At 65.4% G+C, this 26,968-nt stretch overlaps 1 protein-coding gene across 2 annotated transcripts in view; it reads right to left on the bottom strand.

The window, feature by feature from the left end:
• LOC117654551 (zinc finger and SCAN domain-containing protein 10) overlaps positions 1-22,500 on the bottom strand; it is a 154,844-nt gene extending 132,344 nt beyond the window's left edge. The window contains exons 1-2 of one of the 2 annotated variants that reach the window (XM_034401263.1): positions 22,327-22,500; positions 9,163-9,229 (exon numbers count right to left, since the gene is read on the bottom strand). The gene's annotated coding sequence lies outside the window, so the exon portion shown is untranslated. The remainder of the gene's footprint in view (positions 1-9,162; positions 9,230-22,326) is intronic. The other variant, XM_034401262.1, reaches the window with a different exon arrangement.
• Between the last annotated feature and the right edge of the window lie 4,468 nt (positions 22,501-26,968).

Raw genomic sequence — 26,968 nt, 5'->3', positions numbered from 1 at the left:
AACTTTTCCAGTTCCGCGACAAAAAAAAAATAGTTTTAAAACTTTTTTTAAACACTTTTATACATTTTTTGTTTTAACGATTTTTACAAAAAGCGGTGCCCGCACGTCACGCCCGGGTGTCAAACGGTCCGGACACGCTTATTCCATCCGCGCGCAACGCACACGTCAGAGCGCGGCCGGGCCGTCCGGGCCGCCGGGCAGTCCATCAAGGCGGTGCTCCTGTCGATATGCAGCGCGGCGAGGCGGCGGCCCGGTGTCACGGCACACGTGCACTCAGCCACCAACACACGCCGGCCGACGGACAGACGGACGGACAGACAGACAGACAGACAGACAGACAGACCCCCGCACACACGAGGGCAAGACAGACGAGTATTTGCCGGGCGTGTCTGTCTCTCGCGGGCCTTCCCTCCGAGGCTGTCAATAGCAGGGCGCGCAACATTTCGAGCTGGCTTGGGCTTGGTTTTTCGCCATCGTGTTTTGGCCGCTGCGTCAGCCCGGCCAGTCAGACGCGCCGTCAGCTTGGGCTTGGGCCGGCCGCTATTTGTCAGGTCGACCTGAGCGATGGCGCGTCGGGCCTTCGGGCCGTCGGGGCGCCGCGCGTGCCCCATTCCCGATAGTGGCGGTCGACGGCGAGCCGACGCGAAGCCGACGGCGTCGCCGGCACCACGGCGTCGAACGAGGACCGCGAGGTTTGCAGCGTAGTGGCAGGGTTGTGACTTTGCGTGTCGTACAGCTTCACCACGTCGGTGTTAGGCGTCCGCGGTCGGAACCCGGCAAGCCGGCAACGGCCCAGGGCGCGCCAGCCTGGCCAGGGCGGCGGCGGCGCGGCGGCGTCATATGAACAAGTTCCTAGGCGCCGCTCCCGCCCCACCCCTCCCTCCCCACCCTCCGCAGCCACCGCGGCTCAGCTGTCTAGACGTCCAACAAGCTAGACAAGCTGGTGCGCAAAGTCTGGGCTGGCTGTCCGGCCTCGACAGGCGCCCCGCCCCGCCCCGCCCCGCCCGCCCGCCCCGCCCCGCCCGGCGGCCCCACTGGAAAGACGCGGATGTGGCGGCAGACTTATTGGAGTGAGGGGCAAAAACTCGGCTGTGCTGCGTTAAATCGGTCAACGCGGAGAGATGCCGCCACGCCACTGGGTTCCACTGCCGTTCCACCAATGTGACGCCGCGTTCCTCGGAGCGCGTCACGTTCGCTGCGACGCGAATCCGCGACACGCGGCCCAATTAAGCATCGATTCACATTGTCGCGACTGTGACGTGGAAGTCAAACAGCGTGACGCGATTCACGCTCCAAGGAACGTGGAGGCGTTCCCGGCGTTCCCGGCGCCTGCCAGCGATCGTCGGCCCCGTTTCGCGATATTGGCGGCCGCGGGATGAGTGCCTGCGCCCGCACCGCCACGCGGCGCCACGCGACGCCACGCGACGCCCCATGAGTGCGGGAGAGACAGAGCGAGGCTGTTCGGAATGGAGCGAGGCAGGCCCGACAGGACCGACAGGCCCGACAGGAGCGACAGGAAGAGAGGCCTGTCCCCCAGCCTCACAGGCCTCGGCCCCAAACGGCACGAGACGGCGGCGGCGCGCAGCTCACTATTGATTTTTCCCGAGAACAAGTAAAATTTGAAGAGTAGAGAGCGGCGGGCGGGCGCAGGCAGGAGCCGCTCGGCCCGGCTCGACTCGGCTCGGTCCGGCTCGGTCCGGCTCGGCCCGGCTCGGCTCGGCTCTTCGGCTGCTGCGGATAAAAACAAGAGACAGGAGGCGCGTGTTCCAAGACGGGGATGGGGCGCGCCGCCGGGCCTGCGGGGGGCGGTCGGGGGGCGGTCGGGGGGCGGTCGCGGGGGTGGAGCGCGGGGGGAGGGGGGCTTCCCACGCGGCCCCCGAGGGGAGGAGGCGCGCACTGCCGTTCTTCGACCAGGCCGGCGGACGGGCAGGCAGGGCAGGCAGGCGGGTAGGGGAAAAGGACACTTCTCGCCGTCGCCAAGGAGGGTGTGCCGTCGACGAGCCGCGACCACGGCGTCAACCGCCACGCGTTCGTAGAAGTCGACGCTTGCCCCGCCACTATCGGCTCGGCACTGGGTCAGTGGAGCCGCCGCGTTGGGGCGAGGCGGGGCGGGGCGGGGCGGGGCGTCCAAGTCGGCGAATGAGCAACGCACCCATTACGCCCATTACTTGGTGGCCGTTGGGCCGTTCGCCGATCTGGAGTCCGCGCGGCAATCAAGGGGCGATTACAGTGTGGCCGCGTGCAGCGCAGCGTGCAGCCCGGCCTGGCGGCGCGGCGGCCTGCGTGCTCTACGTGCGCCGAGTGGCGCGGCCGCTACATAACTTGCAGACTTTGTCCTTGGTGAGCGTTTATTTGGGCGCTGCACTGGGTGGGGCTGGCGGGGCCGGCGGGCGTGCACCTCGACACACAGTGCACTTTGCGGCGTCACGGACCCGCCCCAGCCAGCCACCGCCCTAAGGGTGGGCTGACACGCACGGCTCCCAAGCCCGGCTACCCGGCCGGTACGGCTGGCGTGCAGACAGGCCACCACCTACCGCCCGCCTCGGCCCCACCTCGGCCCCACCTCGGCCCCGCCGCCCTGCCTTCGTTTCCAAACTCAGCCAACTTTGTAAATACCCCGTCGGCCCGGGGCGGGTCGGCCCAGGGCGGGTCGGGTCGTGGCGGGCCCGCAGGCATTAGCGCCCGTCCGGCCAATGTCATCTGTCGCCAACTCGTCAACGGCGCCGCCCGCCCGGCCCTCTCGGCCGCGCCGCAGCAGCCCGCATTGCCTCGACGGCCCCACGACGGCCCCACGACGGCCTCACGACGGCCACCTCGGCATTCCCAGACCGGGCAGCCCGGGGCAACCGGGCCGCAGTTAGCCAGCGCCGCAAAAAGCCACTTTCTGGAAGTCGACGCACTTTGTCCTGGCGCTGGCCGAGCTGGCCGCGTCGCTGGCCACAGGGCTGGCCGCTGCAGACGCGACCACGTGACCCCCATAACCCCCTCCGCGCCGCCAGGCCCCGCTCCCCCGGCACCGCCTTGCACTTCATTCCGCCCCGTCCTATCACCTTATCTACCCCAGCAACTACCCCGGCCCAGCCCCGCCTTCGCCCTGCCTTCGTCCTCCTGCTTCCAGATTAAGTCGTCCCGGGTAGCCGCTGCGCCCCGGCGTGCCGCGCCGCGCCCCGTAGCCCCCCGCCGTGGACTTTTGGTCATTGCAATTACTTGGTATTAAATGAAGGTTTCGCTCCTCCGTGGACTTCCTTATCGCGTCCGAACCGCGCTCGCTGAATAAAACATTGTCCCTTCTTCCCGCTGACCTGCCGCTGCTGCAGCCCGCTGCCGCCGCGCGGACAAAAATAGTTGCCGGACCGTGCTGTAGCTCGGGGGGTTGTCCAGCAGTTCGCACAACTTCGGGTTCAGGGTAACAGTGTAGCGGACCACACTCGGGGACAGCGTTCGGGTCGCACCGCCCTGCCCTTCTGTCAGGCCGTTCTCGTAATGCCGAGCCATCTCCTCTTTTACTTCATGATTGTCCCTACAACGAGACCGCTGCCGCCAACGGCCTCTGCTTTACGTTTGGCGCGTCGCGCGGCCACGCCCCGCCCCGCCCCGCCCCGCCACAGTGACAACCGAGTTAGCGCGGCGCGGAACGGTGGCCGAGCACGCGCGGGCCGCGCAGCACTGCGCAGCACGCGCCCAAATGCAGCGCCACGCCGCGCCACGCCGCGCCACGCCGCGCCACGCCATCCGCCCCCTTTCATCTACAAAATGCATCGCAGCCCCGCGTTATTTCTCTCCCTTCTTTCTTTGTCCTCGTTGCGACCAAAATGGACGCGCAGACGAGAACCCCCGCCCCCTCCACCCTCCCCCCCCCCGCTTAGTTTCAATAGATAAAACTTTCCAGGGACTCGGGTCGTTGTTTTCTTTTTTTCTGGAGACCTGTCCCAGTGCCCCCACCCCCTCCCCCACGCCCCCGCAGAGGGCCGCAGGGCCGCAGGCTCCCACTCGGGGGCGCTCCGCTCGCCTCCGCTCGCATGCCGGAGCGTTGGGTCGCGACGAGTATTTTGGCACTGCTTCCTGGGCCACGCTGGGCTTGCAGACTGATTCCGAGGGCCGGTTTCGCCGCTCTGTCTCTCTCGCACTCATGGGGCGTCCGGTGTAGGTGCGAGAGAAGCGAAGCGACGACAAGGACTCTGAGGCTGGGCCGGGCTGGGCCCACCCGGGCCGGCCGACGACGGCCAGAAGCAGGTTTTGAAGCTCCCTGGTGCGAGAGGACGGCGCCGCCCCGCGCTGCCCAGCGGCCCCGCTATTCACGTCCCAGCGCGTACGCGGGGCGCGCGGGGCACGCCGGGCCGACTCGCCGCCATACTCCGTCTCTCTCGCACTCCCGGCGCGCCCGCAAGGGGTGCGAGAGAGACGGAGCGACGCCAGCTGCACAGCGCGCCACGCCTAGAGGGCCTAGAGGCTTTGCTCAGGTGAGGCTGTTAATGTTGCAGCAGCAAACATGTTCCGCTGCGCCCCGAGGCACGGTGCCGCCGTGGACGGCCGGCCCCGGCAGAAAGGAACCAAGCCTTCCCGCGGCAACAGAAATTACTATGAAAATTATCGTGTCTCGGCTTGGCCAGGCTTGGCATGCATTGCCCCGAACCGGCCGGCGTCAAATAGTTGCAAAATTGGGGGTCGCTTTGGCGGGGCGGGCGAGGCAGCGGGCGAGGCAGCGAGCCTTTGTAGGCGCGCAGCCGCGTCGCTTCGCGTCGCCCGCCGCGGAACTTGTTAATATTTAAAGTGGTTACGTCCCCGACTGCTTTGCGACGCGAAAGAAAAGGCGGGAATGTTAAACCGGAAACGAGAAGAACGTCGCGACAGAGAGGCAAAGGATCTCCCCAACACAATAATAATCGAAACAAAGGACCTCTGGTCCTCGCTCTTGTCACCGCGGCCGGCGCGAGATGAAAAAATGCAAATGCCCCCTCCCCTTCCCCTCTTCTCGTCACCGCCGCAGCCCCGGACGCCCTTCCGACTCAATTTATTGCCCGGCGCAGCGCGCGGCGGGGGCCTCTCTGCTAGAATCGCAATAACAAGGAAATGAAAATCCGTCGCCGTAAATGAAGAAGGTGTGCGCGGACTGGAGAGAAAGGGCCCCCTCCCCTCCCCTCCGGGGCGGCGGGGCGACCTTTCACTCGGCGCCTCTTGACTTGCAAAGCGGTCACTCACAGCCAACCCACTCGGACCGAGACCGCGCGGCCCCGCCGGGCCGAGACAGAATGGCGGGGACATGTGCGGGACGCGCAAAGACCAGCTCGGCAGCGCGCCACCTTCAAAAATTTCTGGCCACGCCACTGCACGCACGTCGAAAAAGGTATCCCTTTTTGGCGCGGTGGCGTGGGCGGGGAGGGCGTTAACCCTCCTCCTTCTTATGGCAGCAGACAACCACCCGACTGTAGGCAAAAAGCACGCCCCCCTTTTTATTCAAAAATTTCTGAGCGCACCATTGCGAGCGGCCCGAAGCCCGTCCTCATCATCAAGGTGCCCAGGGTGGGCAGCAGACGACGCTTCGCAAAGCGCGCGGGGCGGAAGGGACTCAGGGTGGAGGCGAGGCGAGGCAAGGCGAAGCAAGGGCCGCCGGCGGGGTGCTTCCGAGAGGGAGGCGTCGACTGCCTCGCTCCCACCCACGCGGCACGGCGCCCCACGAGTGCGAGAGAGACAGAGACGTCCAGACTGCGGAGCGCTGCGGAGCCGCCAGCCAGGGCCTGGCCCAGGGCCTCCTCGGCAAGACAATGGGGGAAGAAAGTCTCGGCTCGGCCGGCGGGGGCGGCGGGGCCCGGCGGCCCAGGATGGGGATGGCCGGGGCGAACGGCCGGGAGGCGCGGCGCCACCCCAGCCACCCCACCCCACCCCCCGGCCTAGGTCAAGCCCCAAACGCAGAGCCTACCAGCCCGCCACCCACCCCGCCGCCCCGACCCGACCCGCCGTTGTGCAAGGCAGGCGGCCGCAGCGTCTCGGAGGACCGCGCCGCCCGCGCCGCCCGCTCAAACTGCCTGATCGATATTTGGGCACGTTTTCGCCCCCTTCCCGACGTCACCTTTTCTCCTGCTAGGTCTATCGGGCCGCACTACTGCAGACTGCAGGCCTGCCGGGCCTACCTGCACCCGGAGACGCTCTTTGGCTCCATCACGAAGTCATCAGCCATCAAACTAATTTCTCGACTCGCATCATTCGCTTCCTCTCGTCCAACTCGTTTGTTTTTTCCTCCGAGAACAAACTTGACCGCGGCCGCCATAAACCGCGTCCGCTTCAGTCCCGGTTGACGCGTTTTTATTCAACGACGCATTACTCTTCATCGACTCGGCTGGGCCGACTGGGCCGCATGCAGCAATGTGTAATAATTCTGGCGGCCATGACGAAGCACCGCGAGGCACCGGGACCGAAGCGAACCCGTCCGCGGACGACCCTAAATAATCGAACCGTAGAAGAGCCCACATCGACAGCGCCAACAACAAGGCCCCGCCAGGCCCCGCCAGGCCCCGCCAGGCCCCACTAAAAGTTTGCCTCTCACTGTGTGCGTGCTGTGTGAGTGTGTGTGGGAGAGAGAGCGAGAGAGAATGGGGGAGAGGCGCTCGTATATTTTTGGCCGACGGACCTCCGAGAGACTCGCGCAGATAAATCATCTCCAGCTCGAAGGGCCGGAAAAGGGACGCAAAGAAAGATGAACTACTCTAACGGCGGCGGGATTTCATTTCGCCGCCATGATCACGACTGGGGGCGGCACGGGGCGGCGCGGGGCGGGGCGGGCGGCGAAGCAACCGCGAGCAACTTTCTGGAGGCCGCGGAGGCCCGAGGCCAGGCCCCCGGCTAGGCCCGCGCCCACCTGCGAGCGACGATGTAACTTCGGCCAATGCCAGAACAGACTCTTGTTCGGCTTGAGCGAGAGCGCGCGGTATTGACAGTTCGCTTCAACCGCAGCGGTGCCTGATCAAGGTTGTCGGCAACCTCGTTGTCGGGCGCCTCGTTGGCGGCCACCTCGTTGACGGCCACCTCGTTGACGGCCACCTCGTTGACGGCCACCTCGTTGACGGCCACCTCGTTGACGGCCACCTCGTTGACGGCCACCTCGTTGACGGCCACCTCGTTGACGGCCACCTCGTTGACGGACTCCTCGTTGCGGCCACCTTGTTGTCGGCCACCTTCTAGACGGCTACCTTGCTGTCGGCCAACTCGTTGTCGGCCACACAGCGCCACGCTGGGCCCGTAAAGGCTGTTGACAGATCAGCCCCGGGAGAGGCCCCGCTCGGCCCCGCCCGGCCCGGGGAGCAGCGTTCGGAGAGCAGCGGCCCGAGGGGTTCGTCGGTTCGTTGGGAAGGGGTAGTAGCGCCGCGTAGCATCGCGTAGCGCCAACGCGTGTACCCTTCGAGCTGCCCCTATTGATTCCCAGGGTTGACACACGAGGCTGGTCCGGGCCTTGGTCCTGGCCCTGCACGGTGGCCTCCAATCGGACCGACCCTGCATGGAGCAGGCCGCGTGGACGTGGAGTCCTAGCTGGAGTTCTTGCCGAGGTTCAGGCTAACATTTCTGATGAAGCTCAGGCAAAAATTCTGGCGGAAGTCCTTGCTGAAGTCCTTGCCGAACTCCCGGCTGAAATGGTCCTTGGCCGGAGTCGTGAATTGATGGGGTCCTGGATGGAGTCCTGGCCTCGTCGGTCTCCAATCAGACCGAGGCCGGCGCGCCCTGGCGCCGAGAGTCCTGGGCGCCACGCAGGATAAATGAGCCTTTCGCCCGTATATTAATTAAGCCATCAAACAGGACGCTGCAAAGCTCAAAGAGAGCAATGCTTTCAGCACCCATTCGCCCCGCGCGTCCCGCACCCCGGGCTCGGCCGCGCGACCCAATCTGCGTCAAAAACGTCAAAAACATCGCGGCGCCCCTTTTTTCTTCCTTTTTTTCCCACCCGCGTTCCGAAACCCGCTCAGTGGTACGAAAAGTAATGGAGAAAATGAGGAAAGGTGCTTTTGCAATGGACCGCGGCGGACAAATCTGGATTCCGCTCTCGCTCGCTAACAAAACGAATCATCTCGCCCTTTCTGCCTCCAACCCTCCCTGGCAATCTCAGCAGCCCTCGGGGGCCGAGCGACCCAGCCAGCCAGCCAGCACGGCCAGCCGGGCAAGAGAGCCCTTTAGGAACGTTCTTGTTCAACGCTTACGTCGCACTTCATGCCACTAATGTTTTCTTAGCCCACCCCTTGCTCGCTCCCTCTATCTCATGCTGAAGTCCAGACCGTGGCGGGGCGGGGCGGGGCGGTGAACCTGCCAGCGCTGGGCTGGGCTGTGCTGCCTGGGTCGAGGAGTTTAATGAGATAAGTAGCCGACGTGACGCCGGGAAGCGATCTAACTTTTGCCAGCTGTTTACATGTTTGCCCGTGACGTCATTTCAGCAAAGGTTTCTCGGCACGGTAGCGCCGTTCTGCCGGGGGCGCGTAGCGCCGCGCCTCACAACGGACAGCGGACGGCCAGAGGTTTAAATCAGCGCCGCGCTTTAATCAGCGGCCAGGCGAGGTCAAGCAGCCCCAAAAGGCGGACACGTCCGTGGACACGTCGCGCACGTCGACACCGTAGCAGTGCAACAAGTCGGCCCACTCTTGCCGCACCAAATGAACCTTTGTGCACGCAGCGGCCGCAGCGACGCCGCGGACGCATGGCCCCTGCATCGCCGTCTCTCTCGCACGCATGGGGCCGCATGGGGCGCGTTCCGGTGCGAGAGAGACAAGGCCCGACTCGGAGGCAGCCCCGCCGGCCTACCCCTCGCCATAACTCGGGCGGTGACCCGGCGTGACCCCGATAGTGAGTGTCTGCGACCCGACTGCCTTGCCGCCAGGCCTTGCCGCCAGGCCGTGGTGCGTGCCTGCAGCCCGCCGCCAACGCGGTGCCGTGCCGCGGCACCCGAGGGTACCGGGTATTACCGGGCGAAAGATACCCGATTTTCTTTTTGCTCCGCACGCCGCTGGCTGGCTGCCTGGCTGGCTGCCTGGCTGCCCGCCTGGCTGGCTGATGGCGGCGCTCCCCAGCGCCATTTCCGCAACATGCAAGGCGGAAAGTTGGTGTCGGAGGTGCGCCGCTGCTGCACTGTGCGCGTGCCGCCGCACCGCGGGGATGGTGGGGGTGATTACCAAGGGCGATACTCACGCGCAAGGAACGCACGCCCCGCTGTGCCCCGCTGTGCCGTCGCGTCGTCGCCCTGTGCTCGTCCACTCTGCAATGCACAAATGCACTGAGATATTCAAAAGCATTCGCGCACATTTCGAATATTTATGCCAGCCATATCTTCGGCCTTAGGGTTGCCTGAGGACCGAGGGTGGCACAGAAGTGCGAAACAGGTCGATACTAGAATCAACACATGCGCTTCCCGAAAATTGAATTTTGGAATAAACACTATTCAGAGAGGAGGAGGGAGTCGCGAGCAGATTTTTTTTTCTTGTGTCCTGGAGCTTCGCCAAACAAGGACAAAGCAAACACTCGAAAGGGCCGCGGGAAATGATTTGACAGTGGCGCGGCGCGGCGCGGCGCGGCAGCTCAGTGCGTGGAGCCGCTGTGTGTTCGTACAACAACCCCCGGGCCGCACTGCCAGCCGTGCAGCCATGCAGGCAGGCACGGCCACATCGCGGCTAGCATGGCGGCCACATCCTGGATGCATAGACAAAAGGGGAGTATCACAACCCTCGGCTTATCCACGCCGCGCCCTGCGCCCATCCAGCGCGCGCACACACAACAAACGCACACAAGCGCACACACACACACACACACACACACACACACACACACATCTGCGGCTCAATGACCCAGCCGACAAAAACCGGAGCAGACCTCATTTTTAGCCCGGGCGCGTCGTCCCCTTCCCCTTCCCCGGCCCATTCTCTATCCGCCTGTAATACAGTGGGATGACGGCGAGGGCCGGCGGGGGCGGCGAGGACCGCGGCCAGTAGAGCGTCCCTTGGCCGCGCCACGGCCTGGCCTGCCTGGCCCGGCCTCCCATCAAAGTAATGCCGCTGTTTGTGATATTCTTGCTGCGCAAACACACACAGACACACACGGACAGACACACAGACAGACACACAGACAGACAGGCCGATAGACAGACAGGCCGATAGACAGACAGACAGACAGACAGACAGACAGACAGACAGACAGACAGACAGACAGACAGACAGACAGACAGACAGACACACACACACACACACACACACAGACAGACAGACAGACAGACAGACAGACAGACAGACAGACAGACGGGGACGCGTGCGCGCACAAGAGCAGCGCTGCTCAAATTTTCGAAACCCCTTTTTCCGGCTTCCTTCTTCGGGGCGGTCGGCGCGCGGCGGGCATTGTGGGCGGCGGCCTGGCTGCCGCTCGCTGGAGCCAAGGGCTGGAGCTGGAGCGTTGGAGCGCTGGCCAGCCAACTCGAGCATACTTTGGCGACTGCAGCGGCTGCAGTGGCCGCGCCAAGGAGGGGAACAATGCGTGGCGTGGCGGGGCGTGGCGGGGCGTGGCGGGGCGTGGCGGGCGTGGCGGGCGGGCGCGCGGGGCGCGGCGCGTAGTCGTTGCACGGCCGCGGCCCCGCGGCCCCAGAGTCCAGGCGGTCCAGGCCGTGGCCGGCATGCCCAGGGCACCCTCAGGGCACCCGGGGCTGCTCTCATTGGACAGACGCGGTCACGGAGAAAAGCGTGGAAATTCATGGCTGGCCGACGCGGGGAATCGCGAATCGCACAGCAGTATGAATAAAGTAAAAAGCGGGCAGCGCGGCCAAGCTCCGCAGAGCCAAGCTCCGCAGAGCCAAGCTCCGCAGAGCCGAGCCAGGCCAAGCCCAGACGGCTGCCGAAGAAAGGGAGGAAACGGCGCGGCCGCGGCGTGCGCGGGAAAAAAACGAGGGGGAAAGGCGGAAACCTATACCGCACGAGTCGAAAAACGGAATTAAGTTCCTGAAAAGAAAGCCACACCGCTTTCAATTGTCAGCAGGTCCACTGCAAGCGGGGACAAGTCCCTGTTTCGGCGGCCGCGGCCTCGCGGGGCGTCGCCTAGCCTCGCTTCCCTTTACGAGAGCGAATCCTCGCGACGCGAGGCTTTGGCTGCGCCGCTGCTACGCCGCTACGCCGCTACGCCGTAAAGCAGAAAGGACACGGCCGTAAAAATACAGTCATAATCTCACCAGCAGCTACTCTGCATCGCCCGCCTAATAACCCGACCCCCACCCTCCGCGATGTTACACCCAACTACCCCCTGGCCGTGCCGGCCGTGCTGGCGGTGCCCGAGGGGAAGGCTTGATAGTCGCGGCCCCCGCAGCCTTAACCTCTCCGGGATTATTGTGGCGACGGTGCTGTGCGCCGTGGTGCACTAGGCGGCCAGGGCGGGGCCCTGCCCGGGGCTGGCTGGCCGGGTCGGCGCGGAGAGTGCACTGACACCGCCGCCGCCCGGAACACTCCCTTCCGCGTCCGTTTTGTTTTCATCGCGCATCAAAACCAGGGCAAATTCCTAGTTTGCTTTTTTGCTCCCTCTAAATGGCCGCCGTCCCTTCTGATGCGGGGCTCGGGCAAAGCCGGGCAGCGCGGCGGGGAAGGGAGGGGGAGGCGGGGCAAAATTGAGAATTGGGCAGGCAGGCAGGCAGGCAGGCAGGCAGGGCGCGCCGCCTTTCGCATTTTGATCTCCGCCCGGGCCGGCAGCAGCGCCCAGCAGCGAGCGGCGCCTCCCCCCGATGTCGTCAACAGCGAAAAGGGCCGAAACTTGTTCGTTCGGACGCTTTTACGGCGCAGGCACCCTCGCCTCGCCTCACCACGCCCGCTACGCCCGCTCTACCCGTCCGCTCGGCCGTTCTGGGGGGACGATCCTCCGCTGCGCCTGCCTGGCTGCCCGCCTGGCTGCCCGCCTGCCTGCCCGCCTGCCTTGCTACCCCTGCCCATCGCATCCACAAACCCATCCATACCCCCGCAACCCCTTCGGACCAAACACTCATCCCAAATCACACGGACGGACAGAAGGACGGACAGACGGACGGACGCACAGACGGACAGACAGACAGACAGACAGACGGACAGGCGGACTGACGGACAGACGGACAGACAGGCAATGATCCCTTTAACCAGAGTGAGTTAGCCCTAACGCAGCCCACCACAATGCACCGCGGCGGTAAAGGGGTGCGGTAGCCCCGGCCGCGGTGCGTGCGTGACCGACGATAGTGACGTTTGTCTACGCCGCGCGCCGCCACGCCCGCGTTGCATTGCGTCGAGCCAGATAGCTGGGCCCCCGCACACACGCCAAGGCGGCGGTGCAGGCATGCAGGCAGGCAGGCAGGCAGGCAGGCAGGCAGGCAGGCAGGCAGGCAGGCAGGCAGGCAGGCAGCGGCAGCCGCGCGATCTAAGAGGGCGGGAACATTGACCCAAATAAAAATGCACACAGCGCGTTGGTGCTCTGCTCGCTGCGTCGCCGCGTTCGCACACTCGCACAGGTGGCGCCAAACAGTCCAGTCCGCGCGCCGCGCCGCGCCAGCAACATGCAAGGACGCGGCCTCAAATGCAAATCGATTAAAATTTTCGCACGGAGCAGCGCCAAGTTTGGTTTGGCCAAACTCGGGGGAAAACTTGTTAGCCGTTGCGGCAGTGCGGTCGCGCGGCGAGGCAGGGCCAGGCAGGCAGGGCAGGCAGGGCAGGCAGGGCAGGCAGGCAGGGAAGGGACTGCGAAAGCACAACATCCCGCGGTAACGCGGCACTGCGCCTGACAGGCCGGCCACACGCGCAGCGCGCAGACGGCACGCAGTTTTACGCGGCGCGCTCCCCGTTACACGCACACACGAGCACACACACACACACACCTTGATAATGTATACACAGGCAGGACCGCGCACACCCACGTGCATCACGCAGTCAAGCACAACGGTGGCGATACGGACACGACGCGCCGCCCCGGACAGGCACACACACACATACACGCACACACACACAAACACGCAGCCGCCGTCTGGGACACGATATTAATTGCACTTCCATCGTGACGCCGACGCCCCTGCCTGTAACGCAGTCAACGCCCCCTCCCCCTCCCCCTCGGCGTGGTGCCGTCGTGTTGACTGTGGACGCGGAATGCCGCCAAATGATGATAGAGACCGCGATGTCGCAAGAAGTTTGGGGCCGAGACGGGTTCGGGGCCGTAAGTGGTGCCGCCGCCTGCGTGTCGCCAGCCCCGCCAGCCCCGCCAGCCCCGCCAGCCCCGCCAGCCGGTCGCGATGTCACACGGGGGTGGGGGCGGCGTGTGCGTGCCCGCCGCGCTGCCGCCGCGCTGCCGCCCCGGCCGCGTAGAGCCTTGTCAGGAAGGGGCGGGCCGGGCGGGGAGGAGGGGGAGGTTTTTAAACCCTTGGCCATTGACCCGACGCGCCGAGCCGAGCCGCCCGGCATGGACTGTTGGGGTAGGGGCGGAAGGGTGGAAGGAAGGGCGGCGCGGCGCTGGAGTGCGTGGAGGGGGAGGGGGTGCGTGTCTGTGTGCAGGACCAGACAGCCGACGCGACGGCTCCGAGGCCCCGCGGCCCCCGCGGCCCGCGCCACCCCCTGCTACGTCTAGCACCCCCTCGCCGCCCTGCGCCGCCCAGCGCCGCGCCGCCCCACGCCGAGCGAACCCAAACGCACACCCGAATGAAACGTGCCCTGCCACTGCGCGACGCCACGCGACGCCACGCCGCGCCGACTTGACGGGTCGCCCGGGGTCGGCAGAGGTCGGATGGGGTTGTTGCTTCCGGTTGCCAGCGTGGCGGGGCGGCGCGGGGCGGCGCGGTGCCGCCAGCGTGGCGGGGGTGCTTGGTGTGCTCGCACGCCTGGCGCGGGGCGGCGCGCGCCCAGGGGATCGGAGACAAAGGCCGCGAGCTGTCTTGCCATCGCAAGCCTCTAATTATTTCGGAGTACCGAGCCACGCGGTGGCGGCGCGGCACGGAGAGGCAGAGGCAGCTTTCGGTGCCCCTTCCCCTTCCCCTTCCCCTCGGGCAGCACTTCGATGATCGGCCGTCAAAGGCAAACCCGGGCCTGGGCATGGCGGAGCGGAGCGGGGCGGGACAGAGTGGCCGAAAAGGACGCGACAGAGGAAGGGACGCCAAGCAGCGGCCAAGCAACGCGCAACCGAAGGCCTCCGGTCGCTCCAGTCCCAGACAAGTTCGAACCGAGACCCGTTTCCTCCGAGATCCTTCAGAGAGGAACCCTGCACCGAGCCCTGCCTGCCCTTTGCGCCTCTTAAGATTCAGCCCGGGACGCCCTTTTCATGAGGCGGAGGCAGCGAGGCGGGTGGCGGCGAGGGGGTGCGGGGACAGGCAGGCCGGGCTGCATCAACTTACTTTTGTCGAGTCATTCCTAGCAATTTGATGCCACCCGCTCCCGCCCGCCCCGCGCCGCCCCGCGCCGCGCATCCGTGCCCAGACGCTTATTGAGCTGGTCCCGGTGCCGCCGAGGCCGTGCCGCCGAGGCCGTGCCGCCCCAGGTATGCGCAGTGCAGCATGCCGCCAGTGGGGCACCGCCCGGCACGGCCCGGCACCAGCCACCCTCTTGACAGATTTCTGCGCGACGCGCGGCGCCCCCTTTGCAGCTCAAGAAGCGCGTCGTCGACGTCGTCCTCGTCGTCCTCGTCGTCCTCGTCTCTCGAGAGGCCGCCGCGTCCCCTCGCATTATCCACATTTCGCTGCAAGTCGTGGCGCTGCCGCCCGCCTCGCAACGACTCTTCCCGATCGACTCTGCGGCCCTCCAGAGCGATGCGACGCGGGGCGAGCGAGGCCCCGCGGCCCCCGCGGCGCACTGCCGGCACTCCGCCGCCTTGCGCGGCGTCATCCCACCCTGATTAAATTTCAATACAGGTAGTGTAGGCGAACGGCCGAGCCCCAGGACCGCGCGTGGGACGTACCCGGGGCGTACCAGCGGCGCACCGGGCGGCCCGAGGGCGTCCAGCGCCGCCCATGTGGTCCTGGGGGTTGGGGGAGGGGTTCCACTTCCTCGCCATTCTCATCATTTCCCAGGCCAGGACCGGGCTGTGGGTTAGTCCCGCCCGCCCCACAGAAGACCGGTAGCAGCTCCCACGCAAATATTTGCCCTCGGTCCTAAGCCCAATCTCCTTTCTATTTTTTATCTGGAGCCCCCTACCCCCACCCCTCACCCCATTTTCTCTCGCAACCTCCGCGTGTACTTTCAGGGTTTTAATTTTTTCCGTGGCAGCTTGTATGTCGACACAGCGTGCCTCCCTTCTCCGTGATTCTGAGACGCGCCAACAAACCCCGGCCTGGAAGGCGGCCCTGGCGGCCCTGGAGGCCCTGCCCAATCTGCAGGGCGCGCCCTTCCGCTTTTCATCCTCGCTGTACCTACGTCTGCTCATAATCAGTTCGCAAGCGGCCCGACGGGGCGGGGCGGGGCGGGGCGGGGCGGGGCGGGGCGGGGCGGGGCGGGGCGGGGCGGGGCGGGGCGGGGCGCGACGACCGCGCGGACGCAGCAGCGCCTCGCAGGGTTTGTTTTGCTCGTTCCCCTCGTTTGTCTCAAGCAGGGTTTTTGAAGTCCCGCCTGTCGGTAACTAATGAAGGGGCTGCTGCTAACGAGTGCCCACCTGGAAAATGAAGTCAGCGGGGCGCGGCGGGGCGCGGCGGGGCGCGGCGGGGCGCGGCGGGGCGCGGGGCGCGGCGGGGCGCGGCGGGGCGTCGCGTCGAGCCCTTTTCGCCGTCGTCATCAGGCAGCCCTTCACCGGCGTCACCGCCACCTTGCAGCGTCTTATTAGCGCGCGGCGCGGACAGCGACATGCAAATGAGGTGCCACGGCGCCAACGCCCAAACGAAACGCCAAATCCGCCATTCCGCCGCCAGTGTCCGCCACAGCCCCGCGGCAAAGCCCGCGGCCCCGCGGCGTGGAGTGCGCTAGTGGCCGGGCCGGGCCTGGCCGCTCGTTTGCGGCAGGACGCGTTGCGCGTGTCGCCGAGGCCAATGGCTCCCCCTCCCCTCCCCCCGCCGCCACTCGCAGGCCGGCCAGCCCCGGCCAGCCGTTCATCCGCGGTAATGGCGACAACGCGAAAACGCAGCGCGCATCAGGAACAGGAGCGCCACCGCCATGCCCATGCCGCCATGCGCCGCGCGGTCGGTCTGCTAAAAAGCACCCAGTGACCGGAAACGACACGGCACTGCGTCAAAAGTGGTCGGCCGGCGCCAAACTGCAATAATGCCGATTCGTTAGTTTGCTGAAAAGAAGCAAAAGGAACAGGAGAGAAGGCGGGCTGTGCATCCCAGCCCGCGCGGCACTCCAGCGGCAGCGGCGGCCGGAGCGCCGGTCCGCGCGCAGCCAAAACAGAAACTCATCGTGTCAGAAATAAATCTGCCATCAGCGTGTGCGGCAGCCAGGGGGCGCCCGCTCACACACACACACACACACACACACACACACCGCGCAGCCTGATGGAATCAACGCGCAGTCAGACACCATGTCTCACACATAAATTCCGGCCGAACAGCAGCGCGTCTAGTCAGCATGGCCGTGCGTACGAGTGGCGGAAAAGCACGCCCCTCCCTTCCCTTTCTCTCTGTCTCTCTCGCACTGTCACCGTGTTGCCGCAATGGCAGTGGCAGCCGTGTTAAAACTAAAGCTGCCAGCCCGGCCAGCCCGGCCACAAACAGCAACAACGTGGTCGTGACATACCGCACCGCCGGTACCCGCTGGCGTACACACTGGCGGACACGCCGACGGCCGACACGGCAACGCCCAACGCCCCCGACCACGCCGCAAGCCAGCCAGCCGAAGCAGCCAGCCAGCCAGCAACCAGCAGCCAGCCAACCAACCAGCCAGCCAGCGGCCAGCACGGCCAGCCAGCCGCTCGGCAGCCCGGCAGCTAGGCCAACCCGCCGCGCTGCTGCGTCGCTGCGTCAGGCGGTTGCCTACCGCCGAGGCTGACGCCGCGGACGGGGCGGCGTGGGGCGGCGTGGGACGGCGAAGGCCGGCGACGGCGGCGCGTGCGGGGGCCGTGCGGCCGTGCGGGTGCGTCCCTAGTAGGTCAGTCTATTCCAGGCGCCGGCCGGGACGACCACTCCAGTCCACCTTACGTGGCTCCGGGCCAGGGGTGGGGGTGGGGGAGGGGGAGGGCGCGGCAAGTGGACTGTTATAGAGCTTGTCGCAGAGGAACGAGGCGCTGCGAGCGAGGCCCCACGGCCCCAGCCAGCGCGGCCGGCCCCGCTCGGCTCCGCTTTTAGCACGGTCCTAACATTGATAAAGCAGGGCCGGGCCTGACCGTGTCGCAGTCCGGGATAATGGATGGCCGGGGGAGGGGGGAGGGGGGGGGGGAGTGGGTGGACGGCCGTGCCGTAAGCCAGGAGGATGAAAGAAAACATCTCAAGGAAGATGAGAAAAAAATGTTGCAAAGGTATTTGGAGGTTGTTTACGAGGACGGTGGCTTTTAATACCCGGCGCGGCAGTGCCCTGCTAACGCCGCGCTGGGCTCCACGGTGCTCGGCCACGTCGTCGTCGTCCTTGCCAGATTGCATCCCACCTGCATGCCGGCCGGCCGGGCGGCGTCTCTCTCTCTCTCTCTCTCTCTCTCTCTCTCTCTCTCTCTCTCTCTCTCTCTCTCTCTCTCTCTCTCTCTCTCTCTTCGTCACGCTTCCGGGAAAAATGATATGCCATCTCAGTTTTCTCTCACGTAAGGCGTGAGCGTCGCGAGGGGAACGAGGCGGGGGCATCGGAAGGGGAAGGGGGGGGGGGCAGAGGTGGAGGAGGGCGCGAGATCTCCCATAGCGAGGGCCACACAGGGAGGCGGCGACTCGCTTTCCATCACAAACCTGCGCTGCTTCCTTCTCTCTTTTTCTCTCTTTTTTTCGCCGGCACCCATTGGCACATTTGCGCCGCGCCTCCGACTTCCATCAGAGCGGCGGCGTGTGCGTCTACACCGCGAGGGTATCAGGGCTCAAAGACGCGCGGGGCGGCGGGGGCAGCGGGGGCAGCGGCACGGGGCCGCCCACGGAAATTTCCGATCCGATTCGCATTGGAGCGCGCGGGGGGCACGGCGAGCACAGAGCACGGCGGGCACGGCACACTGCACGCGCCAGGAACGCACCTCAATAATAACGGCGGATAATTCGCCGGGATCGGCATGCCGGCCTGGAATGGACTCGCCTGCCCTCGCGCACGAGAAACAGGCTGGCGCGTGTGAGCGACATTTTCTGGCTGGCTTGGGCTGGCTTCACGAGTTTCCTGTTGTTTTTCTCATGCGAAACGTGTTTTCTCTTCGCTTTCGCATAGGAAACGCGTTTCCGTCGGAAAATTTGGCGGTGCGGTATGTTCCTCCGTTTGGTGCGGCCAAAACCCACAATCGCGATTATTACGTGGGATTCCTCGGGGGAGTCCCAACAGGAGCGAGGGTGGCGACGCTAGGAGTCCCTCTCCCTGTTTGCCGTGCCTCTGTCCCTCCGTCTCTCTCTCTCTCTCTCTCTCTCTCTCTCTCTCTCTCTCTCTCTCTCTCTCTCTCTCTCTCTCTCTCTCTCTCTCTCTCTCTCTCTCTCTCTCTCTCTCTCTCTCTCTCTCTCCCCCCTCCCTTTCCCGTGGAGACGCGAGGCGGGCGGATCTGCGCGGATGCATTACCGGAAATTGGACCTTGTCCTTTGGAAGCACTCGGCTATCTGAGGCCCCCTCCCCTCCCCCTCGCCGTTCCAAAGCCCGAACGCTCAGAGCCGCGCCGCCTTGCCGCCGCGCCCACAGCCCGAGCTGGTTATCTGGGTACACGGACGCGCGGCCGGACGGCGGCGGCCTGGGCCTGGGGCCCTCGGAGTCCGGCACACCAGACTGATTCCGAGAAAGGCTTTCGTCGCTCTGTCTCTCTCGCACTCGTGGGGCGTACCGTGGGGGTGCGACAGAGACAGAGAGCGACCGGGCGGCAGCGCAGCACGCCGCGCTTGGCCATCTCGCGGTCGTTCTTGCGCGTCTGGCGCCAACCAGGCTAAAACATTGGACGAAAACAAGGAACCCAGCCGCCGCGCGCAGCACTCGAACCTGCGACCGGCGGGCGCCACGTGCCGCGCTGCCAGACGGTATGAGGAACTGAGCGGGGCGGGAAAAGAGAGCAGCGCGACGGCCGGCCGCTCGACCGTGTTTAAACAGATTCCGTGTCCAGCCCCGGTGCGGGCCAGCCTGGGCCCGGGGGCGGCGCGGGGCAGGCGGGCAGGCACGGCGGGGTTCAGCGCCCCATTGCAAGGAGCACCTGAGAGAGCATGACTCTAGCGGAAAAGTTGTTTTTTCCTTTAAACAAGGAGCGAGAGTCAATAAGCGCGGCACGGCGCTGCGCAGCGCGGCACGCCATGGCGGGGCGGGGCGCGGGAGGCGTCGACGAGGTGCCGGGAGGCACGAGCAAGCAACGGAAGGAAGGGCTCAGCCAACTCTTAATTTTTATTCCCGCTACACGATTTTCAGTCTGCCGAACGGAAAAACTTCCTGGCGCAGACGCGCGCGGCAACCCCCACCGCCCTCCCCACCCCCTCGCCTGGAGTAGAGGTTGGGGCGCGCGGTGGAGGCGGCGGCGGCGGCGCTCGGCGCGCAGCGAAGCGCACGCCACCGGAGCGGCTGTCTCTGTCTCGCGCTACTTTTTTCTCTCTTTTCCTCTCTTTTTTTCGCCGTCCAGACCCCCTCGCTCGCCTCCCCGCACCTTTACCACCAAACCAGAGGACTATTGACGCACGCTTGGCCCGCCCGCCTCCCCGCCCCGCGGCGGCCCGGTGCGGCCCTGGGCCCGTCTTGGGGATTTATTGCATTTATTGCGGTTGGGGTAGGCCCGGGCTCGCTGTGACGCTGTGCGCGCTCTGCGCGCTCTGCGCGTCCCCCACCCCCCGGCCTTCCGCTCGCCTTCCTCGAGGAGCGTCATGTTTTGGAAGGCCGCGCCGGGCCGCGCCGGGAGGGCGCACTATTCACTCAAGTCAAGGGGGCGGGGCGGCCAGTCTCCAGACATAAACAAGTCAGAGCACGGCGCAGGCACGCTGCAATGCCTGCCAGCCCTGCCTGCCCGCCGCGCCGCCCTGGCCGCCTGGCAGCCCTGGCAGCCCTGGCAGTCCTGGCCACTGGGGCCGGTCACAAATTACGTCACGCAATTAAGCCGGCAGGCGGCGCCACTGTCGTGCGCGGCGTGGGCGGGCGGGGGGGGCGGGGCGGGGCGGTCCTTCGCCGTGGGGCACCGCAGGGCCACGGCGCCACGGCACCGAAAACGGGGGCAGCCTGCCATATTTCGTGGCGGCGGCAGGGCAGGGCGCGGCAGGGCGGTGGGGCCACCGCGATAAGGCCCAAGCACACAAACTATGTGCAAGTGAAGACGCTCCAAAACCTGACCAATGTCGGACGCTCGGCCCGCGCCACTGCGACCGGCGGACAGGCCACGGCGCCACGGCCGGGCTGGCGCTCAACTGGAAGCGCTGGAAGCGCTGGAATGCCGGCAGTCAATGTGGCGAGACATCGATGGACTCGCCGGCAGCCAGGGCGGCCAGGGCGGCCAGGGCGGCCAGGGTTCCAGCCGGGGCAGCAGTCAGGCATACCGCCGTTTGACCAGCCCGCCGCCCCGCGCGCCCCGCCAGGCCCGCCAGGACCGCCGTGACGTCCCGGGGATACTCTGGCAGTTGATGAATTCCACAGTTAACCAACCAGCGGCCAAGCCCGGCCAAAGGGCCCGCCGGCAACCCCCGCCGAAATGCACGCGGTATTTGTCGCTGGCCCGATGCTCCGCGCTGTTTGTTGTTTTGGCGCAGGACGGGCCGAAGGGCGAAGGGCGCCGAAGGGCGTGATAGTTCCGCCGAGGGCGGCAGAGGGCGGCAGGGCGCCGCGCGGGGCCTCGGCAAAGGAAGGACGCGACGCGCCGAGATAAAAAGAATGAGGCTAGGGGATTGAGAGGCAGCCACTGAATGCCAGATCACAGCACCACGGCCGCCAGCCAGGCCGCCAGCCAGGCACCCCCGTCAAAGGCCGCCTGAATCTGAACGGGGAAGGGCTTCATGAATACAAGCTGCCACCAGGCGCGCGAAGGGCGCAAGGCGCCAGGGCAAGAAGGGCCACAGCTCCCCGAGGCCCCCTGCAGCGCAGGCGCAGGGCCCCAGGCGCCACGCTGCCGAGAAAGGCTGCCACCAAGGCTGCCACCAAGGCTGCCACCAAGGCTGCCACCAAGGCTGCCACCAAGGCTGCCACCAAGGCTGCCACCAAGGCTGCCACCAAGGCTGCCACCAAGGCTGCCACCAAGGCTGCCACCAAGGCTGCCACCAAGGCTGCCACCAAGGCTGCCACCAAGGCTGCCACCAAGGCTGCCACCAAGGCTGCCACCAAGGCTGCCACCAAGGCTGCCGTTGATGCACCGACGTTGACGCTGCCGAAGAAGAAGCCCGGCCCAATATTCTCCTCCGCGTTCTCATTTCGGCCGTCCATTCCGGCCAGGGACTTTACGACGCGCGTTGGCGGGGCGGGGCGGGGCGTGGCGGGGCGCGGCGGCGTGCAGAGGGGTGGGGTGCAGCGGGGTGCAGCGGGGTGCGGCGGGGTGCGGCGGGGTGCGGCGGGCGGGGTGCCTGCAGTAAATAACAGGGCACGCTGTTGAGCCACGCAAGGCGCACGGCGCAAGGCAGTACTGGCAGCACGACGAGGCCGGTCAAGGGGTGCGCCGGAGCGGCCCCACGCGAGCAGCACGACGCGGCGCTACCCCCTGATAAAGGAAGCCTCGCGGGGAGTGGGAGCGTCGATACCCCCGCCTCTCTCGGCCGCGCGGCCGCACCACGCTGTGATGCACTTGCGCCGCCCTGACCCAGTGGCGAGCGGGGCTACGAGCGAGTGACCAAGGCCAGTGGCGGAAGAAACGATATCGTCACCTCCTACAGTCTCTCGCGCGTGCAGTAGCGACGCATCGTTTCTTAATTACTGAAAAGTGCTTGTTGTCCGCAATGATACAAAGCTGCCATGCTGGTCTCTCTGCCTACAAGACAAAACCACATAAAACATACTCGTTACCAATTCGGTTGCACCTGATCCCCCACATCAAGCTGTTCTTACAGATACAAAATTTGCCTCGACTGTGAGACATATAGTCTACAGGAGTTATGCGGAGACAATATCATATGTGTGGCCTGCTTTGTCACAGCTTGAGCTCTTACGGATTCCAAAATTTGGTTATAGTCCCCTTACTTCTAGTCATAATCCATTGTTTTGTTATGCTAAAACAAGTTGTTACAGTTGAAAATATGTGAAACTATTCTGCATTTAATAAATGAGTATAAATGAGTCGTTGAGTTCACAAATCCAACGGCACCTAGAGTCAATCCCAAGATGGAAACGGCTGATGACAGAAAGTCGCACTTACCTCTTACTTCATTTGGTTCTAGAAGTAGAGTCACTTCACCGCTCCTTAGAAGAAAGCACTCAACAGTTTGTGAGGATCAGCTGAATGCTTCACTGATATTGTGATGGGTAAAATTCTTGGATTTCCAGAAAGAAACGCAAAGCCCAAAATTCACGCGCCGAAACCCGAAACATCGAAAGCGGCCAAACGGGCGAACTGAACACAAACAAAAAACTGATGAAGTTTTCAGCGCAACAACAATGGTGCCAACTTAAGCAGAGTCAACTGTGACGATGAGTGATGCACTCACTGTGGATTGTTACTACTGTATTAAAACTTGCAAAGATTTAAAGCTACTCCTTGAAACACAATTTCGGATTTCGCTCAAACGACCTGCAGAAGTGCTGGTGCTGGGCAAGAGTGGTCCGCAGTAGAGAGGGAATCCAAATTCAAGGGTTGGTGGTGCTGGAACAGTCTCAGCCTTGCTTTTCCAAGGCACGCCTCGGTCTCAGATCATGTTTACATCGCTAATTCGCAAAAATGTTTGCGTTGCGTGCTTTTCTCTTTGCGAGGCCCAACGGACATCGGGTGGGGATGCGACAGCCGTGACAATTACCAAACCCAGCGTGTTCTGACGTTAAATTGTGACAGAGACGCGCGTCAGTATCGCCCCTAGAGACGCCCGTTTCATCGGAGAGCACCACGCGACCTTTCTGTTGTTTTTGTTTGTTTCTTTTCCGGTTGCTTTATTTTGTGTTCTTGTTTTCATCAGCCCCGCTCACCCGCTCCATCTCACCACCCCCCTACCTGCGCCGCGCCTGGGCCGTGCCAGCGGGCTGGGCTTGGCGGCGTACACCCTCTAAGTACTCGCCAAATTATAGCCTTCGCTGACAAAGAGCGGTGCCCCGCCGTGCCCTGCGCCGCGCCCCGCCGGCCCCGCCGGCTCGGACGCCGCCGCGCCGCGTCACACGCTATATCCTCGCGTCCTGGCTGACTCCGAACAGAGCTCTCGTCGCTCTGTCCCTCTCGCACTCGCGGGGCGTCTCGAGTAGTCTCGAGGGGTGCGAGAGAGACAGCGCGTGCCACTCGGAATGGCGCTGCTGGCGCATGCCGACAGCGTTACCTTTCATTAAAGGATTCACGACGTGAGAAACACAACGCTGCGAGAAGCCCGCCAAAAAGAAAAGACGCCCTCTATTTCGGCAGTGGAAACTTGGTCTTTGTCGTTGTTTTTCTTTTTCACGCGAAATCTAGTTGGCTGTTGACGTGATGACGCTATTGCATGCTGTCGGTGTGAACGCGTCAGGCGCTTGCCAAGCGAGAGTCGCCGCGCAGGGTGACTCCAAATGGCACTCTGTCTCTCTCGCACTTATGAGGCGTGCCGTGGGGGTGCGAGCGAGACAGAGCGACGAAGTGCCGTTTGGAATCAACCCGCAGGTACCACGGGGTGGCGTCGAATGTAAAGCGGGTGCCATACATGCAAATCAGGCGGCCGGCTCCATGCACCGGCAGGGCAGTGCGGGGCAGTGCGGGGCACCGGCGTCAGGTTTGACGAAGCGCACGAGAGAGCAAATCCACCCCTAAACAGCCAAGACCTGCCGCCTCCCCTCGCCCTTTCCCCTCCCCGGCAGGTCTCTAACGCGCCACCCGCTCCAAACGCTAACTCGCACGAATACATACACCAGTGTAGGCAAACACCCCGCACCCCTACACCCCCTCTCCGCCGCACACACACACTCGCACATGCTAACACGCGCCTTCACCGACACACACACACGCACATTGGAAATGAGTTAAGTCAATTGCCAGACTGATGAAAAACATGAAAAAGTTCTTTTGGCCGGGCGAGAGGTAAAAAGGGGTATCGACCCCGGGCCGGCGGGGGTTACTGGCGGGAAATGGGAAAGGTTGTCAGGAGAAAAAAGAAAAGGGGATGAAGAGACGCGTCCATTGCCGGAAATTCAGCTTTCAGCCGTGAATGCGGGACTGCGGGGCCGAGCGAGAGCAGTGCGGAGCGGCGAGCGGCACACACAATCCCAGCTCGTCTTTGCCCGTCCTTGCGCTGCCCAGCCCGCGCCCAGCCTGCGGCCGCCGCTTCGCCCTCCGCCCGCCTCCGCCCCGCAAATGGAAACCGGGCGGGAAGGTGCCGACAAGGCGGTCGCGGCATCGCGGCGCGTCCAAACTCGCTAAATCGCAGCCATGCCACGCAACATCCCCAGAGATTTCAATTTCGTTTGATTTTTTAATGCCCGCCTCTCTTTTGTTGTGTCTCGCATTCCTGCTGCCCTTCCCCTCCAGCGTCCACCGCTGGCCGCGCCGCTCGCCGACCCTACGGTCCGGTCCGGTCCGGTATGATTAGTCTGGATTCCGGTCAGTAATCCCTGGCTTGTCGCTCACGCCGGACCTGCCCGCCCCGCCCGCCCCGCCCTGCCGCTGCCACGCGCACACCCCCAGACATCTTCCCTCCCTCCCCGCCCCATCCCTTGTCTCGCCGCTCCCTCTCCGATAAAATAATACCACGGCCTCTCGTCCATCCATTCCGCGTTTTGGCCGTCGTTTTTGACGCTGTTCGCGGCGTGGGGAGGGGCCATGACAAAGGCACTCTGATGACATGAGTTAAGCTCCATATACACCGGCCACTCCGGGGCCAGCAGAGGGCCGTCGGCCCGGCCGTGGCCCGGCCATCGGCAGGCTTGTCGCGCTTGTCGGCAGACGGCGCTCGGTATCGGCTTTCCGCGGCGGCCGGTCCACGCAGTAGACGCAGCAGTACCGTCAACCCCTTTCGGACAGCACAGCCCAAGCCTACGACCGCCGAGCAGCCCAGTAGCCCGGGGCGCAAATCCCGGACCAGACGAAACCAGACCAGCCGGCCGGCCTGGCCGGGCCTGGCCGGGCCGCCAGACCCGAGGAGGCTCTGCTCCACTGCGCCACCCTCCACGGCGGCCGGGCCGGGCAGGCCGGGCTGGCGGCAGCCTGGGGCCTAGGGGAAGAAGGGGCAGCGACCGAGTGCGGCAGTGTGCGTGTGCCAAGCTACGCGCTACGCCATGGCCATGCCAGGCCGTGCCAGGCCATGGCTACGCGCTACGCCGTGGAGGCTGTGAGCGCTGCGAGCCGAGCCAGCCCGGCCGCCCGCCAGCCCGCCAGCCGGACCATGTCGAGCGCGTCGGGCGGCGGAGCCGGAGGCTGTTTGCGGGCAAAGCCTGGCAGGGGCTGGCAGGCAGGGCAGGGCAAGCCCGGGCCAAGCAGCAGGGGGTGGCGGTGCGGGGCGGTGCGGGGCGTCGGCGCGGCCGGTCGTTGTAGGCCATTCACCCGGCCCCCGCAACCCCCTCGCCGCCACCCCCCGGACTGCGCACCCCCGCGGGGCCCCGCACTTCCCGCGCCCCGCGCGACCCCGGCCGGCGTGGCCTAGCGCTGTGCCGCTGTGCCGCTGTGCGGGCGGTGCCACGTCGCGCTGTGCGTGAGCAGCGTGAGGGACATCCTGGAGCGCATAGCGGCGCAGCCTGCGCAGTCAGCACGTCCCCCGGAAGCGCCAGACGTCCCCGTCGTGCACCTCGCCGTCGTCCACCTTGGCGACGCGGTGGTGGCGTCGCCGCAGACAGGCCTACAACCTGCCCCAACGACTGGCCCGCCGCGCCGCGCCGGGCTGGGCGGGACGTCCGGGAAATAATCTTGTTTGCACAAGACAAACCCTACACCCTACTTCACGTTCTTTCCGGGCCTCCGGGTGCAGGCCACGCAGGCCCGGACTTTGTTATTGGCTGCTGGCGGCGTCGTCCGCCAAACTAAAACGGATCGGGGCGAACTCGGCGAAAAGACACATCACGCCTCCCTTTGTTTGGCAGAAACTTTTGACAGGACTACGGGGCGACGTGGGGTGCGGTCCCCGCCGAGGCCCTGGCTGGCGCTCGGTGGCGCTAGCTGGGCCGCCTGTTTTGGCGCCACATTCGTGTGCGTTGGCCGTGCGGCGCGCTGCGTTCGGCTCGGCGCGTCTCTCCGAGGTCGTTGCCGCCTGCCCCGCCTGCCGCCACCGCGCCCCGCCTCACCCCGCCACGCCCCGCCACGCCGCCTCTAGAATTGGGGGGTTGGGGCAATCGAGACGGCCCGGCCCAGGCCCGGCCGCCCCTTGCCGCAGGGCCGCGGGCGCGGTGCGGGCGGCGCGGGGGAGGGGGCGCACGGCCGTCTGGGTTGGGGTAGGTTAGTGCCCCGGCCTGTTACTGCCCTGCTGCCCGCACAGGCCGTGGCTGCCGTGGCGCGGCGGGGTGCGCGTCGCGGACGGAGCGTGCCTTGCCTCGGTATGTCAGTCGGTCGCCTCTCCCCTCTCCGACTCTCCGCACCCCAGACGCCACGCGAGCCACGCCACCTGCAAACACACGGGCAGGGCAAGGCAACGCAGGGCACGGCCTCTCCTCTTTCTCCAAATCTCCTGGGATTTGCTGTCGCCCCCGCGGCCCTCGCGAGCATCGTATCTCTGGCGCTGGCCTGGAGGCTGATCCCGAACTGCGTTTCGTCGCTCTGTCTCTCTCTCTCTCTCGCTCGCGCATGCACGAGACGCCCCATGAGTGCGAGAGAGACAGGAGTGCGGAATCGGACTACTGGCGCCCGCTCCTCGGGAAGGCGGAAAGGCGCTTATGACTTTGGCAACCCGCCCCCCTCCCTCTCCCGT

Source organism: Thrips palmi, unplaced genomic scaffold (genome assembly GCF_012932325.1).
Source record: "Thrips palmi isolate BJ-2018 unplaced genomic scaffold, TpBJ-2018v1 HiC_scaffold_10, whole genome shotgun sequence".
NCBI lineage: Eukaryota > Metazoa > Arthropoda > Insecta > Thysanoptera > Thripidae > Thrips > Thrips palmi.
The sequence above is the reverse complement of the archived record's forward strand: the minus strand, read 5'-3'. Positions and strand labels throughout refer to the sequence as shown.